The following is a 17710-nucleotide window of genomic DNA, read 5'->3' on the forward strand; positions in this document are numbered from 1 at the left end:
TGCCATTGGTCACACTGTCCTGAGAAAACTGCTGCAGGTTTATTTCCAACAAGTGGGCCAACAATAAGAAAAGGTGAAATGTAGGTGATTCAACACAGGAAAAACATTGCAAGATGCCTAAGCACAAATAGATAAAACTAAGAGTAGAGTAAGGGACATTGAGTATAGAAATAGAAAGGGCCAAGAAATAGAAACAATGGCACAGGTTTTAAGTTGTCACAGAAAGGATGATGAATATCGAAGACTGGTATTGAACAAAATTATTATTAAAACCATTAACTCAAGAACACCTTCATGGAATGGGGTGATGGCTTAAATGTACATAATGAAAGTTTCCACCTCAGGCCAGGGAAAATTTGCCTTGAGCAGTGAAAATATATGGACCTCCAAACAAAAAATACCAAGTCACATACAAAGTAAAGAAAAATAACCTATGTATCAGTATTTTGGACAGTAACGTACAGGGTATGACAGTAGTGGAGCAACAAGAAACCCAATGAAAGGAATATCAGAAAAGCATATATTCACCCAAGTGGCTTTAAGATCAAAGCTACAGAAATACCATTTTAATATGTCACCATTCAATGAATGCTATGCCCAAGAGCCATCCTGGAGATTCTGCTAGAGAATGTCCCTCATTCCATAAAAGATGCTTAAGGAAGCACAGACAAAAATCAATTTGAATACATGTAGCTGAAGATTCAAGATTAAAACAAAGGTGAGGGCTAGAGTCAGTATGTATAATAACTAGCTAGAACAATATAACTTAAACATGAATGAAGGAAAAACTTAAAATAGCTCACTGACTACTTGACAGGTAATAGGTAGAAGACTAGAATCTCATTTAGAGCTGACAAGCAGGGTAGCAGAATGAAATAAAGGGAAGGGAAATAGGGCACTATATCAAGGTTTTAGTATAAATGTAATCAGAATAAAGCAGAACTTATTAAAAAGGAGTACAAAACTAAAATTTTAAATTGTAATGTAGACAACAGTTGATACAGAGCATATAGAATGCAACATGCAGAGTAACAAAATAGTTATTGAAGAACAGACTAAAGTTTAGTTGTATAGATAAATGGTAACAGGCTCAGCTCACCTATTAAAAGAAAAATGTTTTCTATTGGCATACAGAAGAAAACTCAATCTACTTTCTATAAGAGAGATGTATTTTATTTACAATCAGAATGGTTAAAAGAAATGAAGAGTTAACATGCAAAACAAATGCAGACAAAAAGAAATTAGGGTGGTGATATGGATATCTGATGAATTAGAATTCACAGAAAATAAAGTGAAGCAAAGCAGGATACCAAATTAAACAGCAATGAGCAACACTCTTCATAAAGTGACACAATTATAATGGATAAAAGGAGATACCAAAAGAGGTGCAGTAATTGTAGGCAACCTTCATACACCTCTGTGTAAAACAAAGCCTGTGGATAAAAAATACATAAGGATATAGAGGAGCCAAACAATAATTAATGAGGTAGTTCTAGTGGATATTTATTGACCACTTATCTCAAAATTTAGAGAGGTAACAAAGTAAACCAATAAAATGAGGAAGAAATTAGGATATGAGCAGAAATAATGCATTTTAATAGAAAAAAATAAAGCTGCTAAGTAGATAAATATGCTGCTTCTTTGAAAAATCTATTTTTTAAAGAGGAGAAGGCAGAAAAACAAAAACGAGTACATAAATATTGACACATTCAAAATTTAAAGAGACAAATTTGGAAATACCAAAAGGAAGAAAGGAAGGGAGGGGGGGAAAAAAAAAGAAAAGGGAAAGGAAGCAGTAGAGGAAGGGGAAGGACAGGAGGAAGGGAGGGGCTTAATTAAACTGACTACTTTTCTAAGAAAATATAATTCACCAAAACTGAATCCAGTAGAGATATACAAGTTTAAATTCCAATTTTCTTAGAAGAAGTGGTGGAACTTACGTAAGAACAACTATACCCTACCCACACTCAAAAAAGACAGTCTCATATTTTCACAGAGGAATTCCACCATACCTTCAAAAACTAGATAATCCTAGTGCTACTTTAAGAAACACAGCAATGGTGAAAACAACGGTGGTACCTGTAGTAGGCTGAATGGTGATTCAAAAAAGACATGTCCATGTCTTAATCCTAGAACCTATAAATGTGACCTTATTTGGAAAAGGGGGCTTTGCAGAAGTAATTAAGTTAAAAAATTTGAGATGAGATTTTAATGAATTTCAAGGCAGATCCTAAATGCCATCACAAGTGTTCAGTTAAGAGACAGACAGAGGGAAATTAGACATATACGCAAGGGAAAGCGATGAAGATGGAGAGACATGCAGCCGCAAAGCAAAGAATGCTGATAGTCAGCAGGAAGGGCAAGAGGCAAGGACTAGCTTATCTCCTCCTGTAACCTCTGGGGGAACGTGGCTGTGCAAACAGCTTGATCTTGGAATTCTGGCCTTCAGACCTGTGAGTAAGTAAGTGTGTGCCTGTTGTCACCAAGTTAGTGGTAGTTTGTTATATCAGGCATAGGATACTAACAGAGTACCCAACCGTGATAAAGATGGTAAGAAAAAGGGAGAGTTACAGAACAATACCAATGTAAAAACTTAAAGAGTACGTTAAAAAGAACAGTGTATCAACAGATTAAAAATAGGCATACCATGATTAAGTGAGATTTATTCTAGGATTGTATGAATGGTTCACATTAGAAAATCCATTAATATGTTTATGAGATATAGAAAAAAAATCCTATCTAGCCATATGTTCCTTTCCTTGAGTTGCCAAAAATATATAAAAATTTCTGGATTAACAAACTCAATAGAATAGAAACAGATGTTTTCATACTTGAAAACATTTCAACCCCCAAATCAGTATGACATCTAAAGTCAGGTCAAAGGCCAGGATTAACTTGCAATCTCTACTATTTTTACTTATTTTGGGGTGTTATTCAATTCAGTCTGAAAAGAGAAAACTGAGTGATGGATAAGAAGAGGTAAAGGTAATATTCTTTACAGTGATTTGATAAATTTGGAAAAACAAATCAAGTGAAAAATTAATTTGAAAAATATTTCAGTATAGCAGCATGATGATTAGTTGATATATGAAAGTCAAGTTAGCATATATTAAAAAACCTCAAAGAGATAATACAGCGGAAGAAGTGATCAAATTTATAATTGCAAAAGATTCTAGGAAAAAACCTTTAGTATATAAGAATAGTAATTTTAATAAATGGTTTTTAGAAACTTGATTGTACTTCACAGGAAGACATTCATTTATATTATATTTATAATCTGTAAATGGGGAAAGTCTTTGTAACTATGACTCAAAATGAATTTTCTGTAACTTTCAATTAAATCAGCAGAAATATAAGCCCATGTATTTATTCATCTAGATGATGATGCAAATGTGGCAAATTTTGATAGTTAAAACTAGATTGTGAATATACAGACACTCGTACTATTCTTTCCACTTTTACATGTTTGAAAAAATACTAAATTAAAAAGTATAATTTGAGATTTTGGTATCATTAAAAGTATAACGATAATCTTATAACACACTTTAACCCAATATTAAAAAGCAGAAGTATGGAATTAATATTCCACAGCAGGGGGAAAAAAGGCACTGCTATTGTAATATGAAATCTAGCATAAAGAGAAAACCCAGGATAAATAGAGAAATCAACATTTTAGAATTTACTAGTTATTTTGGTGAAAATGATGGGACAGTGGTAGTTTTTTAATTTTTAAAGCCTTTTCTATAAGCATATACACATGGCTGCTAATAAAATTCACCTGTTTTCTAAAGACTGATTAATTTTGATGGCCTGTTAATTTAAAATCAGTTACATTTTATGTGGAATATAAATCTAGAATCGGCCATTCACATATAGTCAACATACTGAAAGAGAAATAAATCATTAATTTGTATTTAATTCAAGTAAAATTTAAAAAAATAAAATAAAACATTGCCTTTGGGTTGGTTAAAGTAAAACACAGAAATTGCCAAAGTTTATTGAAATTAGATTCTCTTCCCAAAACAGAAAGAGGGAATCTAAAATCCAGCACTGTTATCATGAAGAAAATGGAAATGTTCTGAATATTTTCCATGATTTGTCTCTCATTTGGCTGGAGATTTGAACATTAAATGGGGCAGTCCTCTTCTATCAACTTGTTTAAAATTGACAAACTGTTGAATAACATATCAGTTGGAAATTTAGTTGAAAATACTCAAGAACATTCATATCTATACCAAATGATGTTTAAACACATGTCCATGCTATGGCTGATGAAGAAGAAAAATAGTTAAGCTGGAGAGGTTTAAAATTTCAATATTCTATAGTTGTATCATAGGCAAGAATGCATAGCATTTAATGGAGACACAAAAGTGAGTAACAAAAAAGAAAGATTAATTTTTCCCTCTTCTTTTATGACAGCTTCATTCATATTTAAAGTCCCAATCACACCTATTGGAATGTCTGAGTTGGAAAATATGTCAAAATTATGAACATAGAAATTTCGGTGTCAATGGCTTGTTTTTTCTCTATTTTTCTTCAATGTTTGCTTAATGAGGCAGAGAAGTCTGTTTAAGCTTCTAGACTGGTGTCTGAACACCTTGATTTTCTTGCTTCTTTTCTGCCTCTCTGGAGAATTACCTAAATTACAGTGAGTAAAAGGGAGGGAGTTCCCAACCAGAGAAAAAAAACATTCAATCCCTTTCTATCACCAGAAGAGGAAATGTGAATCAGGTTTCAGTTCCATCTTTGCTTGAGACACAGGGCAAGTTATGCAACCTTTCTGAATCTCTGTTCATTCATCTTTAAAATAGAGATATATGGGGAGGGGGAAGGGTGAGCTGTGACAAAGCAAGAAAGAGGCATGGACATATATATATATACACTACCAAACGTAAGGTAGATAGCTAGTGGGAAGCAGCCGCCTAGCACAGGGAGATCAGCTTGGTGCTTTGTGACCACCTGGAAGGGTGGGATAGGGAGGGTGGAAGGGAGGAAGACGCAAGAGGGAAGAGATATGGGAATATATGTATAACTAATTCACTCTGTTATAAAGCAAAAACTAACACACCATTGTAAAGCAATTATACCCCAATAAAGATGTTAAAAAAATAAAATAAAATAAAATAGAGGTATTAATAGTACCTACTTATATACCAAAGTCACAATCACATAACATAGACACAGAAAAATAAATCTACAGAACAGCTGAAATAAGACTGTATTCTTGTGATAAGTACTAAAAATATATTAAAACGCCAAGGACTTCACAAATGAAGATGTGATATGTTCCAAATTACAGGATGTGGAGCTGGGCCTGAAAACAGGAAAAGTCCAGTGCAACTTTATATTTGGGACTTCATAATTATTTGATCAACTCTAAGCTGTTATAGAACTAACCCTCTTCCACCTTGAGAAGATCTGAGTAAAGTTATTTTTTGGAACAACAACTGAATCAGAGAATACTTGAACTTGAGGCCTGCCCGACTCAACAGAGGGGACATATTAGAAGAGGTTTAACTGAATTTATGTTGAACAATGGGATGCCAAACACTCCTTCCATTCCATACCACCTAGAATGCTGGTAGTCAGTTTATACCTGCAAACAGAAAATTAGAGGATTCATCTCTGCCGGACATGCACCAGTAGGCAACCATATCTATATGTAGGGTGTACGTTAACATTTTTTCTTTCAATCTTAAATGCAAATGAATTAATGACCATCACAAGATACTTATGACCTCTAACATGAAAGACAGGTAACATCCACACCAACAGAAACAGTAAAAAGAAACCCTGAAGAAATAGTCATGTTCAAGAGCAAGAATAAAACAAAAAATATATATGTATTACACACACATACCTCAAAATATGTATGTATAGACACACAATTAACATTTTCAGAGACAAAAATATTTCATAAAATAAAAACAAGATCCCACAAAAATAAAATATTCACAGAAGAAAGCATTCTTGAGAATTTTTTTAAAAAATGATAGAAAAACTCAATTGAAGGGTTAAAAGAGAAAAGCAAAAGGAATCTCCCAACATGTAGCATAATGGAAAAAAGGTGGAGGGGTAAACAATCAAGGAGGAGATACAAGATCCAATGTATATGATTTCCAAAGTATGGTGGGTGGCATTATTGGCCCTGATTCTTTAGTCCTCCGCATGCACAGATTTGCTATGGTCTCATCATGGGCAAAGTACAATTCTCTTCCAGTTATAGGGTGGAAATTAAAGTGTGCTGGTTCTAAGCCTGCTTGTTTATCTTCCATTGCTGTGTGAGGAACACACCTAGCTAGCCCGCTACTCAGAGACAGAGTCACAGTAGCTAACTCACAGACCTGTTAAGTATAAAGCAGAGCCATTCAGCTAAGCCATATCAAGTCAGTCAAGCCACAGCTGGAAAGCACAGAGGTGAGAAAAGATAAATGAGCATTGCTTTAAGACGCTGTTTAAGATGCAGCAGCTACATAGCAACTGCTAACTAAAATAGAAGATAAATGGAAGTCTTAAAATTAAAGAAATAATAAAGGAAACTTCCTAGAACTGCAGGTGTAGTATTTCAGTTCAAAAGGCAACAACTAAGTGTCAAATGCAATAAATAATATGAACCAATGACATAATTATGATATTAAAATGGCTAAGAAATTATGCTGTATCTTCTTAGAGCATTGTTAAGGGTAAAATCGGTAAGGATGTTCATACAAAGTATAAAAGCCAGAAATCATTAAGAATTAAATTTGTGAATCACAACAAGCACCTATGAGACAACAAAATGACTTCAAAATTTGAGGGGAAAACAATTTTCACTTCAGAATTTTATTACAGGCAATCTACTCTCAAGGGTGAAAGTAGCATCAAGATATGTTAGATAAGTAATACCTCAGAATGCCTAATTCGTAAACCTGCTTCCTTGGTCAACTCCTTAAGGAGAACATCCAACAAAGGAGAGAAGTTATTTTTTAAAAAAGACAATGGTTTAACAGGAAATATAGCCAATATTTTATAATAACTGTAAATGGAGTATAACCTTTAAAAATTATATAAAATTTTTTGTTTGTTTTTTTGCGGTACGCAGGCCTCTCACGGTTGTGGCCTCTCCCGTTGCGGAGCACAGGCTCCAGACACGCAGGCTCAGCTGCTCTGCGGCATGTGGGATTTTCCCAGACCGGGGCACGAACCCGTGTCCCCTGCATCGGCAGGCGGACTCCCAACCACTGCGCCACCAGGTAAGTCCTATAAAAATGCTTTTAAAAATGAAGAAACAAAGCAGGAAAAGCCTTTGATTACCTTGGCACCAGTAGATGGTATGTTACTACCTACTTCATGCTGAGAAAGAATAATGAGATTTAGGGGTGTAAAGTACAGAAAATGCCTCAGATAAGATTTTTAAGTACTGATTTACAAATCAACCATGACCCTATTAACTTTGAGGAATTTGCCTTAAATCATTTTTTCCACAAATTCCTCATAAATAAACTTTCCTTAACGTTATCAACAGCGGCAATCAGAAACTACTTCACGCTGGTTTGACTCAGTCTCCGTTTCTCCCATGACTTGCTGGCTGCACATTTTCTTCCAAGTACTTTATGACTTTGCCCTCTTATAAGACACATTATTGTTACACCCAGTAAAGACATCAAGGAAGAAAAAAAGACAACTAAAGGCAACTATTTAATTTAAAAAGAACAAAATATAGTTTTTACCTAAAAAAATTAAAATAAAAAAAAAGATACATAATTCCAAAGGTGATGTAAGGATCTGGCTAGGCTGCTCCTACCATCCTCACTCATCAGGAATCAAACACAAGCTGCTTTTTTCACAAAAACTAAGCTCGGCAAAATCAGAGAGTGAGTCATATTTTGCTGTATATTAACATAAACCTTTGTAATGAATTGCTCACTTATATAAGATGGATCAAGATTTCTGCATTTCCAAGTTGCAAATTCATTCTTTAAAAATATTTTTCTTCCATGTCCAGGGAAGATTTGTGTTATATGACTAGTTTGTACCCACAAAATAATCCCCTATTTATCAAAGAATGGTGCTCACAAGTCTGCCTGCCGATGCAGGGGACGCGGGTTCGTGCCCTGGTCCAGGAGGATCCCACATGCCGCGGAGCGGCTGGGCCCGGGAACCATGGTCGCGGAGCCTGCGCGTCCGGAGCCTGTGCTCCGCAACGGGAGAGGCCACAATGGTGAGAGGTCCGCGTACCACACACACACACACACACACACACACAAATGGTTGTGAAATTAAACAGAATGGTTAATTTATTCACCAGATTTGATTTCATAATCTTATGCAATCACATTCTAGATCCCACATTTTACATTTAACCCCAGTGTGTATCAATGAATATGCTTAATATATTTATAATAAAATATGCATCATATTGATAAACCCAGAGTAATGACTTAAATATTAATTATAAGAGTGAATAAAGTAATTCTAAATACTTCTAAATGTAAAGAAAAATCACAAATTTGACTAATCATCTCATTTCAATTACAACAGATTGTTTTAAGTCCAAACCTCTATTTACTTCATATTCTCTCCAGGTTTACTATATAGATGGCACCAATGCCTATTATTTCAGGACTTCGGGATTCTCTTTACTATCTTGTACAATGTTGGTTGCATTAAAAACAAATGCTGATTTTCAATTACTCCAGGAATCAAGGCAGTACAGAGTTTAACATATTAAATCACATGAAACTTATCTTAAGAGTACACCTATAATGCAGTGTCTATCCACATGTACTGAAGATGTCAAACTGCCCTGTCTAAAAGGAGAAATAAAAAGAATGGGAAAGAAATGCACAGAAGTTGAAATCAATATGGATCACTATAATAAAGGTATAAGTGTATATAAGAAAAATAACAAGCAGCTAAAAAACTAATTTAACAAATTGCATGGCAATATGCCACAGAAAGGAAACAAATGAACTATACCAGGTTACTCTTGAGAATAAAGGGCAATGCATTTCTATTTAATACAGCAGAGCCTCCCCGTTACTGTACAATGGCATATGTACATTTTACAGTCAAGATGCATATGCTTACCAAAAGGAAAAACAAAGACGCCATGAAAATCTCCTTGAAAAAAAATACGGTGGTTAGGGAGATATATGCAAAAGAACAGAGGAATGCAATTTTTTAAAGAAAACTAAAATTGCATATAAACCTGGACATGGGGAGAAGACAGAAAGCTCCAGTAAAAATATTCTACACGCAGAATATACAATAGAAAAAATAAAGTTTTATAGACTTCCGTATTAATTTTAAAGACCTTTGAAACCTCTTAGGACTATCAGTACATCCTTTTAATTATTCTTACTTGATGGCAACATTTTAGGTCTTTTAAGCTTCTCATTTTAAACTTTGGTTCATAAATTTTGCTGGCCCCAATTTTTTCTACAAGGGAGTAAGTATTTGTGTCAGGAAAAGTTCTCAGTAGTCTTTGTCACCCCACGCCCCCAGTATAAAGATGAGAATTGACAGAATTGACTAAATAAGCCAATCTTTCTGAGCACAGGTATTTTTGAGGACTCCAGGAAGATATAAACAAATGGAAAAGGCATGCATGGCCCAGACTGACATCCATAACATCAAGCTAAATGCATAATGTAGGTAATGCCATCAAATGTAATCTGGAAAATCTAGTTAGGCCGCCAGAAACTAAGGAAGTTCATCTCCCTACAGGAATGAAACTTGAGACAATCTGGGAATGAATGGACAGCTCAGCTCAATGCCATCATAAAATATAATTACTTCTCAGGCTCATTTATACAGGGGAAAAGGTTATCATTCTCAGTCTGAAGGAATAAAAAAAATGTCAGTGATGAGAGGCACTGTCACTTTGGGTAACAATTCACATGTAGTCTCAGGAGATGGTTTAAGACAACAAGTGGAGCAAAATTAGAAACAACCTGCAGGCCCCTGCTGAGTGGCGACAGCCATGAAATCGGCAGGAGGTAACTAATAGTTAAACTTCAGCTCAGTCAAGCCCTCTTGGGCACCTATCTACAGGAGCCGAGCAGCCAGAACTCTTTTGGAGCTTAATGAGAATAATCTAAGACACCAAATGTTCTGGGATTGTCTTCTTCAAATTAGTCAACTATTCAATGTTACTAGAATTTTCAGTAATTACTTATTACTGTATAGATACAAGTCTTGATATGCTCCTTCAGGACGAGTACAGATTTACACTTCAAGGTTTTCTTTTGAAGTACAGGTGTTTTCTTGGTTGTTTGCTAAGGTATATACTTTACTGAGCAACCTATTTTTGCCTTGTGTAAGCTTTATCAATTTTAACACTGAAAGACTGGTTCCCACAAACAGGCAAATCCATCTCACACATCCCCCCCAATTCCTCTGACACACAACTGTTCTAGGTCTCTAAAACATCAAAAAGAATAGTGAAAATATTTTAAAGAAAAAGGTAGATGAAATAAGGGGCATCTACTATGTACCTGGTATGATCCCAAACCTGCTACATAAGCTATTTCTAACGTTTAAATTGAGTCTTGCAAAGGAGATGGTGGAGAAAGTGACATGACAGGCCATACAGCTAATAGGAATCAACATGAGTGATATTCAAATACAGATTTTCTGAATCCAGAGCTCATATGTGTTTTATTATGCTATACTGCCCTGGCCTAAGTGTCGCTTCCAATCCCCTCTGCCTCTAAAAGAAAACAGTTTGTGCTTATACCGTGGCACATAAATATCTGACCATATGCTGTAAAAGTGGACTCCTTAGTAAAAGTGTGAATCATGTACAGTATTACCAAGGACCTGAGACTAAACATAAGTTGCTTTGTTCAAAATGATTGTGACAGAGAAAATCTATATTTCTAATGCTGCTGAGTCAACATACTTACACTATGTGAAAATGCAAACAAAAATTACATGCATGTATATAGCTACCTATGTATCTATGTTTAATGGTTATCTGGTTGGTTCTGAACACTTAGAATTATACAGCTTAAGCTCTGTCTTCCCAGATATGTCTCTATTCCTATATTCAATAAAGGGAAGATACCACAACACATTCTTAGGTATCTAAGAATAAAGTTTTATCTGTAAACTTGTATGAGGTGTGAGAAAATATATTAAAATATTATTGCTACACAGCATTTTAAGAAACATTTGTATTATGGAGGAGGAGATGATTCTTGTCTTTCCATTACTGCATACTCTAGTATTAGACATAACACTGATTTAGACAGATATATTCAAGAGTGTTCTTGAATGAGGATAAGGTTTGAAAAATTATTACATGCCTATTTCAGGTACCTTTGGAACTGCATTTTATGAGTCACTCTTAAAACCCAAAGACTGGAGCATAACTCAGCATTGTGTTAGGTTGTCTCTAAAGTAAACCTAATTATCTACTTGGTTGTACTGTATGTCAACCTTAACCCATAGCCAGAAACTAACTCAGGAAAATGCAAAATAACAGGACCCCACAGAGCATATGCGGGCCAAGGTTAGGGTATTTATCCCATCCTGAATTCACCTAGGGAGGTTTGTTTTAATAACCAACTACATCCCTTTTTTTTTTTTTTTTTAAGAAATCTTGATTTCAGTTTTTCTTAACCTGACACCAAGTGTACAGTTGAATAGTGAATAATTTATTCTTCTGTTCAGAAAATAATTGAAATGCATTTTTCATATCAATATATCATGTCCCTTTGTGATATATAATGCAGAATCTGAAATACTGCATTCAAAATTCTTAACTTCTGAGTTTGACACACAGATATGGACTTAAAAAATAAAACTAAACAAAAAACCCCAACAAACAAAACTTTCCCATTGGCATCTTGTTAATTGTATATAGCCACAAGAACTAGCATTTGTGCATTGTGACTCAGTTTGCTATTGAAATAGAGAAGTGAGAAACCTTGGGGATAAAGAAGGGGGTCATATAGTCAACCTTGATATCCCCAAATGCATCCCTACTCAAAGACTGTGCATTTTTAAAAATACCAAACTCATAGGAGGACTCACCCAGGAGGGGCCTTGGAATATAGAACAGTAATGGTAGGCAATGGGCAGAGACTCCAAGAAATTTAAACCACTATCTCTGCATTTGTTGAATTTATGGTTAGATTCAAGAAACTATACAAATACCAATAAATATAAATAAATTAAGTGCCTTTACATATGGCCATTTCCATGCAAAAGAAAGAAAGAAAGATATTATCACCTAGAGTTGTAGAGTTGTTTAGGGGTTAAACTAGCTGATATATTATCGCATATAAAGTATTTAGTACTAGGCCTTCAATTTGCTTTTCCAGTCTCTGCATTCTGTAAAGGTCATTGTTGGGACATCTCACATGAAAATATGAGATCAGCCAATGGATAAGTGGATTAGATGCACTCTCACAGTACTAACATCTTCTGATTTGAAAAGTAGACATTAAAAAAAGAAGGTTCCTTGCTGCAGTGTTTTGACATGACACAAACATGCATAAAGACCTTCTTCTCTGGAAATATAAAAGAAACCAAATAGGAAGCTACTTTTACCCATGAAATATAACTGAAAGTCAACCTCCTCATTGAAGCCTCATGGCTCCTTTAAGTCCTCATGCCTACCTCCTTCTTGACCCTTGTTCACTTTCTTGGCCACTTTCTTTTACTGAATTCTGGATCTGGTTTTTCCACTGTATACTGACTTTGTTTCTTGTTCTCCCAAACCAAGCCTCAGTAAATTTAAGAAAACTGAAATCATATCAAGCATCTTTAATGACCACAACACTATGAGGTTAGAAATCAATTACAGGGAAAAAAACACAAACACATGGGGTCTAAACAATACATTACTAAATAACCAAGAGATCACTGATGAAATCAAAGAGGAAATCAAAAAATACCTAGGAACAAATGACAATGAAAACACGACAACCCTAAACCAATGGGATGCAGCAAAAGCAGTTCTAAAGGGAAGTTTTTAGCAATACAATCCTACCTCAAGAAACAAGAAACATCTCAAAGAACCTAACCTTACAACTAAAGCAATTAGAGAAAAAAGAACAAAAAAATCCCAAAGTTAGTAGAAGGAAAGAAATCATAAAGATCAGATCAGAAATAAATGAAAAAGAAAGGAAACAATAGCAAAGATCAATAAAACTAAAAGCTGGTTCTTGGAGAAGATTAACAAAATTGTTAACCCATTAGCCAGACTCATCAAGTAAAAAGGGAGAAGACTCAATAGATTTAGAAATGAAAAAGGAGAAGTATCAACTGACACTGCAGAAATACAAAGGATCATGAGTGATTACTACAAGCAACCATATGCCAATAAAATGGACAACCTGGAAGAAATGGACAAATTCTTAGAAAAGCACAACCTTCCAAGACTGAACCAGGAAGAAATAGAAAATATAAATAGACCAATCACAAGCAATGAAATTGAAACTGTGATTTATAATCTTCCAACAAACAAAAGCCCTGGACCACATGGCTTCACAGGCGAATTCTATCAAACATTTAGAGAAGAGCTAACACCTATCCTTCTCAAACTCTTCCAAAATGGAGCAGAAGGAGGAACACTCCCAAACACTCCCAAACTCATTCTATCAAGCCACCATCACCATGATACCAAAACCAGACAAAGAGGTCACAGAAAAAGAAAACTACCGGCCAATATCACTGATGAACATAGATGCAAAAATCCTTAATACTAGCAAACAGAATCGAACACCACATTAAAAGGATCACACACCATGATCAAGTGGGGTTTACCCCAGGAATGCAAGGATTCCTCAATATACACAATATACACAAATATACACAAAATCAATGTAATACACCATATTAACAAACTGAAGGAGAAAAATCATACGATCATCTCAATAGATGCAGGAAAAGCTTTTGACAAAATTCCACACCACTATAAAACTCTTAGAGGAAAACACAGGAAGAACACTCTGACATAAATCACAGCAAGATCTTTTTTGATCCACCTCCTAGAGAAATGGAAATAAAAATAAACAAAATAAAAATAAGCAAATGAGACCTAATGAAACTTAAAAGCTTTTGCACAGCAAAGGAAACCATAAACAAGATGAACAGACAACCCTCAGAATGGGAGAAAATATTTGCAAACGAATCAATGGACAAAGGATTAATCTCCAAAATATATAAACAGCTCATGCAGCTCAATATTAAAAAAAAATAAAAACAACCCAAACCAAAAATGGACAGAAGACCTAAATAGACTTTCCTCCAAAGAAGACATATAGATGGCCAAGAAGCACATAAAAAGCTACTCAACATCACTAATTATTAGAGAAATGCAAATCAAAACTACAATGAGGTATCACCTCACACCAGTCAGAATGGGCATCAGAAAATCTACAAACAAATGCTGGAGAGAGTGTGGAGAGAAGGGAACCCTCTTGCACTGTTGGTGGGAATGTAAATTGATACAGCCACTATGGAAAACAGTATGAAGGTTTCTTAAAATACTAAAAATAGAACTACCATACAACCCAGCAGTCCCATTACTGGGCATATACCCTGAGAAAACCATAATTCAAAGAGAGACATGTACCACAATGTTCATTGCTGCACTATTTACAATAGCCAGGACATGGAAGCAACCTAAGTGTCCATCAACAGATGAATGGATAAAGATGTGGCACATATAGACAATGCAGTATTGCTCAGCCATAAAAAGGGATGAAATTGAGTTATTTGTAGTGAGGTGGATGGACCTAGAGTCTGTCATACAGAGTGAAGTAAGTCAAAAAGCGAAAAACAAATACTGTATGCTAACACATATATATGGAATCTAAAAAAAGAAAACAAAATGGTTCTGAAGAACGTAGGGGCAGGATAGGAATAAAGACCCAGACAGAGAATGGACTTGAGGACACAGGGAGGGTGAAGGGTAAGCTGGGACAAACAGAGTGGCATGGATATATATACACTATCAAATGTAAAATAGATAGCTAGTGGGAAGCAGCTACATAGCACAGGGAGATCAGCACAGTGCTTTGTGTCCAGCTAGAGGGGTGGGATAGGGAGAGTGGGAAGGAGACGCAAGAGGGAGGAGATATGGGGATATATGTATATTATAGCTGATTCACTTTGTTATAAAGCAGAAACTAACACACCGTTGTAAAGCAGTTATACTTCAATAAAAATGTTTAAAAACTAAAAATATATAAATACTGTTTTAAAATCATTCATTATGTTACGTTTGAATTATGTGTTATTATATGTGAATATCTCCTCAATAAAAAAGAAGTGTATATAACAACAAAAAAAATAATTCCCCAATTCTTTATCTCGTGCTTATGGTAGAATGTGTCCTCCTGAAGAAGCATGAACCACTCAATATAACAATGATTCAATTTAATATGTTGGAAGAATGCCTTCTTGAATATTTTCAATCCATAACATCAATCACACAGTATTTTAAAAAACACATTTTAGATGTAAATAGAATTACTTGAAATTCTCATTGAAACTGACCTGAATTACCAGAGATCAGGAAATTTAGGTATGCCTAAGCAGAGTTTAGGATGACAGCTTTGCCTGACTCTGACCACAATGTGCCCTAACTCCTTTTTGGATTTTACAGGAAATACTGAAACCGCTGATCATAATGCTGTCAAGTCTAGTTCTATTAACACTGCATCTTGTGAAAGTCCTGAGAAGTAAATTGGTAATTAGCACTTGAGGCTTTATCATTCTTAGTGAGCAAAATACAAGAATGGTAATTTTTCGGAATGGAATTACAAATTACTCATGCTACTGGGCTTAAGTGCATCTCTGGTAAAGACTAAAAAACCAGATTGTGGAAAAGTCTTTTTAATACACTATTGGAAACCAAAATCTAGAAATATACGAACATACAATGTGATAGTAAAAGAGACATAAAAAGGCATATCACACACTGCTATTCAAAGAGGGGTTGGGTGTGAGGGTGGGGGGTATTCACACTTAGATATCCTATGAAAAGCAAACATTATCAATATAATTAGATAAAACTGAAGTTATTGACTCGGAACAATACAAGATTTTAAAATAAACTAGGAATCAATAACTATCCCATGCTTGGTGTCAGTTAAAATAATCAACTAAAATTTAATAACCTCTGTTGAAGTAACCTGTACTCATCTGCGTTAATATACAACTAAACATAACCAGTAATAATCCACAATGTTTTATACATATATATGTATACATATGTATTTGTGTGTGTGTACTCAATCATGTACTCTTCAATCATGCACGCTTAATGTCCAAGTGTGATACATTTGAAGATTTTTTTTTTTGATTCAAAACATCAGCATGTTTCACTAGGAGACAGTTATCAGAAAAGTCATGGAGTTTTTAGAATTAAAATCTTCCACTTATTGTTCTCTGGAGACTGCCCCAGCTCTCCAAGAAAGGTCAGGCTTTTCTTATGTCATAAGGAGAGAGACAGCAATTAATTTAGCAAGTTCCAACACGTATCAAAAACAAAAGTACCACCAGTAGGGTGAATGACCTAGGGTTGATGCCTTCTGTCTACACGTCTAGTGGGTTTCAATATGATTCTTACAGAAAGAGATCAGACCTTCCCAAGCTAGACTGGACATGCTGAGTCAACCCAGCTATCCTATCATCCCCTTTCAAAATATTACTAGTCTTAAGTCAAATGTGTCTTGAATCCCTAAATTCAAGTTACTTACACTGCAACATGTCATATCATCACCAACATTGCCTAATTTAGGGAAAATCAGAGGCTTAACAAGGGAAGATTTTTACCTTAAAAATGCAGTTTCTTGGATAGTCTAGAACTTTGCAAAGAAGGATTTTTCCAGGAATTGCTACCATTACAATAATGTAGATATTATTCAATGACTGATTCTGAGTCAATAAAGTAGAAAAATCCAAAGCTTACTTTTCCAAAATCACAGTGGTAATAAGAAGCATGGTCAGAACTTGAACCTAAGACATATCGCTCTAAATGCTAGGGACTTCCTTGAATCTTCCTTGAACAACCAGATTCAAGGAAAAACTGCAGTTTTTATAGACCAGGTTTGTGCCTGTTTGACACCTGGACAAATTAGTCAAAAACTCCAATCAGTTGAGAAAGCTTGTTACTCATCAGCTCTGCAAACCTGCTATTTTGATTGACTTGATCAACACTTAAATGTTACCTACACTCAACTACAAGAAATCTTAGTTCCACATAAAGTCATGACACCTTAACATAGCAGTGGATTTTAGAGACAAGGCTTAACACCCCACTTCTCATAAAAACCCCTGTAACTTTGTCACCCCAGCAGTTACAGTTATTTCTCAAAGGGTTCTTAGGAAACCACCTGATTCTGAAACAACTTTGGTACTTAGAAAAATGTTGGTTGGTAGAACCTTCCCTAGAACTATTAAAAAGTTCTCTAAGTGGATTTTATGTACTCTAACATTTAAGAGTTGCCTCTCATCAATTGAAAGATCTTGAAAGATCTCCTTATGTTGAGTTAAAAGGTGCTTCTTGTGGTGATGTTTTCTGTGAAAAAATCATAAAGTGTGAAATTTATAATTTCCCAGGCTAAATTTTTTTCTTTCCAGTGACTCGTTCTATCCCATGCACATACTCTGTCTGCTAGGATCACTTACCCCAATGAACTCATTTACTGAAAAATACGGAGCACAGCAGTGATTCTCAATCTTCAGTATGTATCAGAATCACCTGGAG

This window comes from Phocoena phocoena, chromosome 16, assembly GCF_963924675.1.
Source record: "Phocoena phocoena chromosome 16, mPhoPho1.1, whole genome shotgun sequence".
Classification (NCBI taxonomy): domain Eukaryota; kingdom Metazoa; phylum Chordata; class Mammalia; order Artiodactyla; family Phocoenidae; genus Phocoena; species Phocoena phocoena.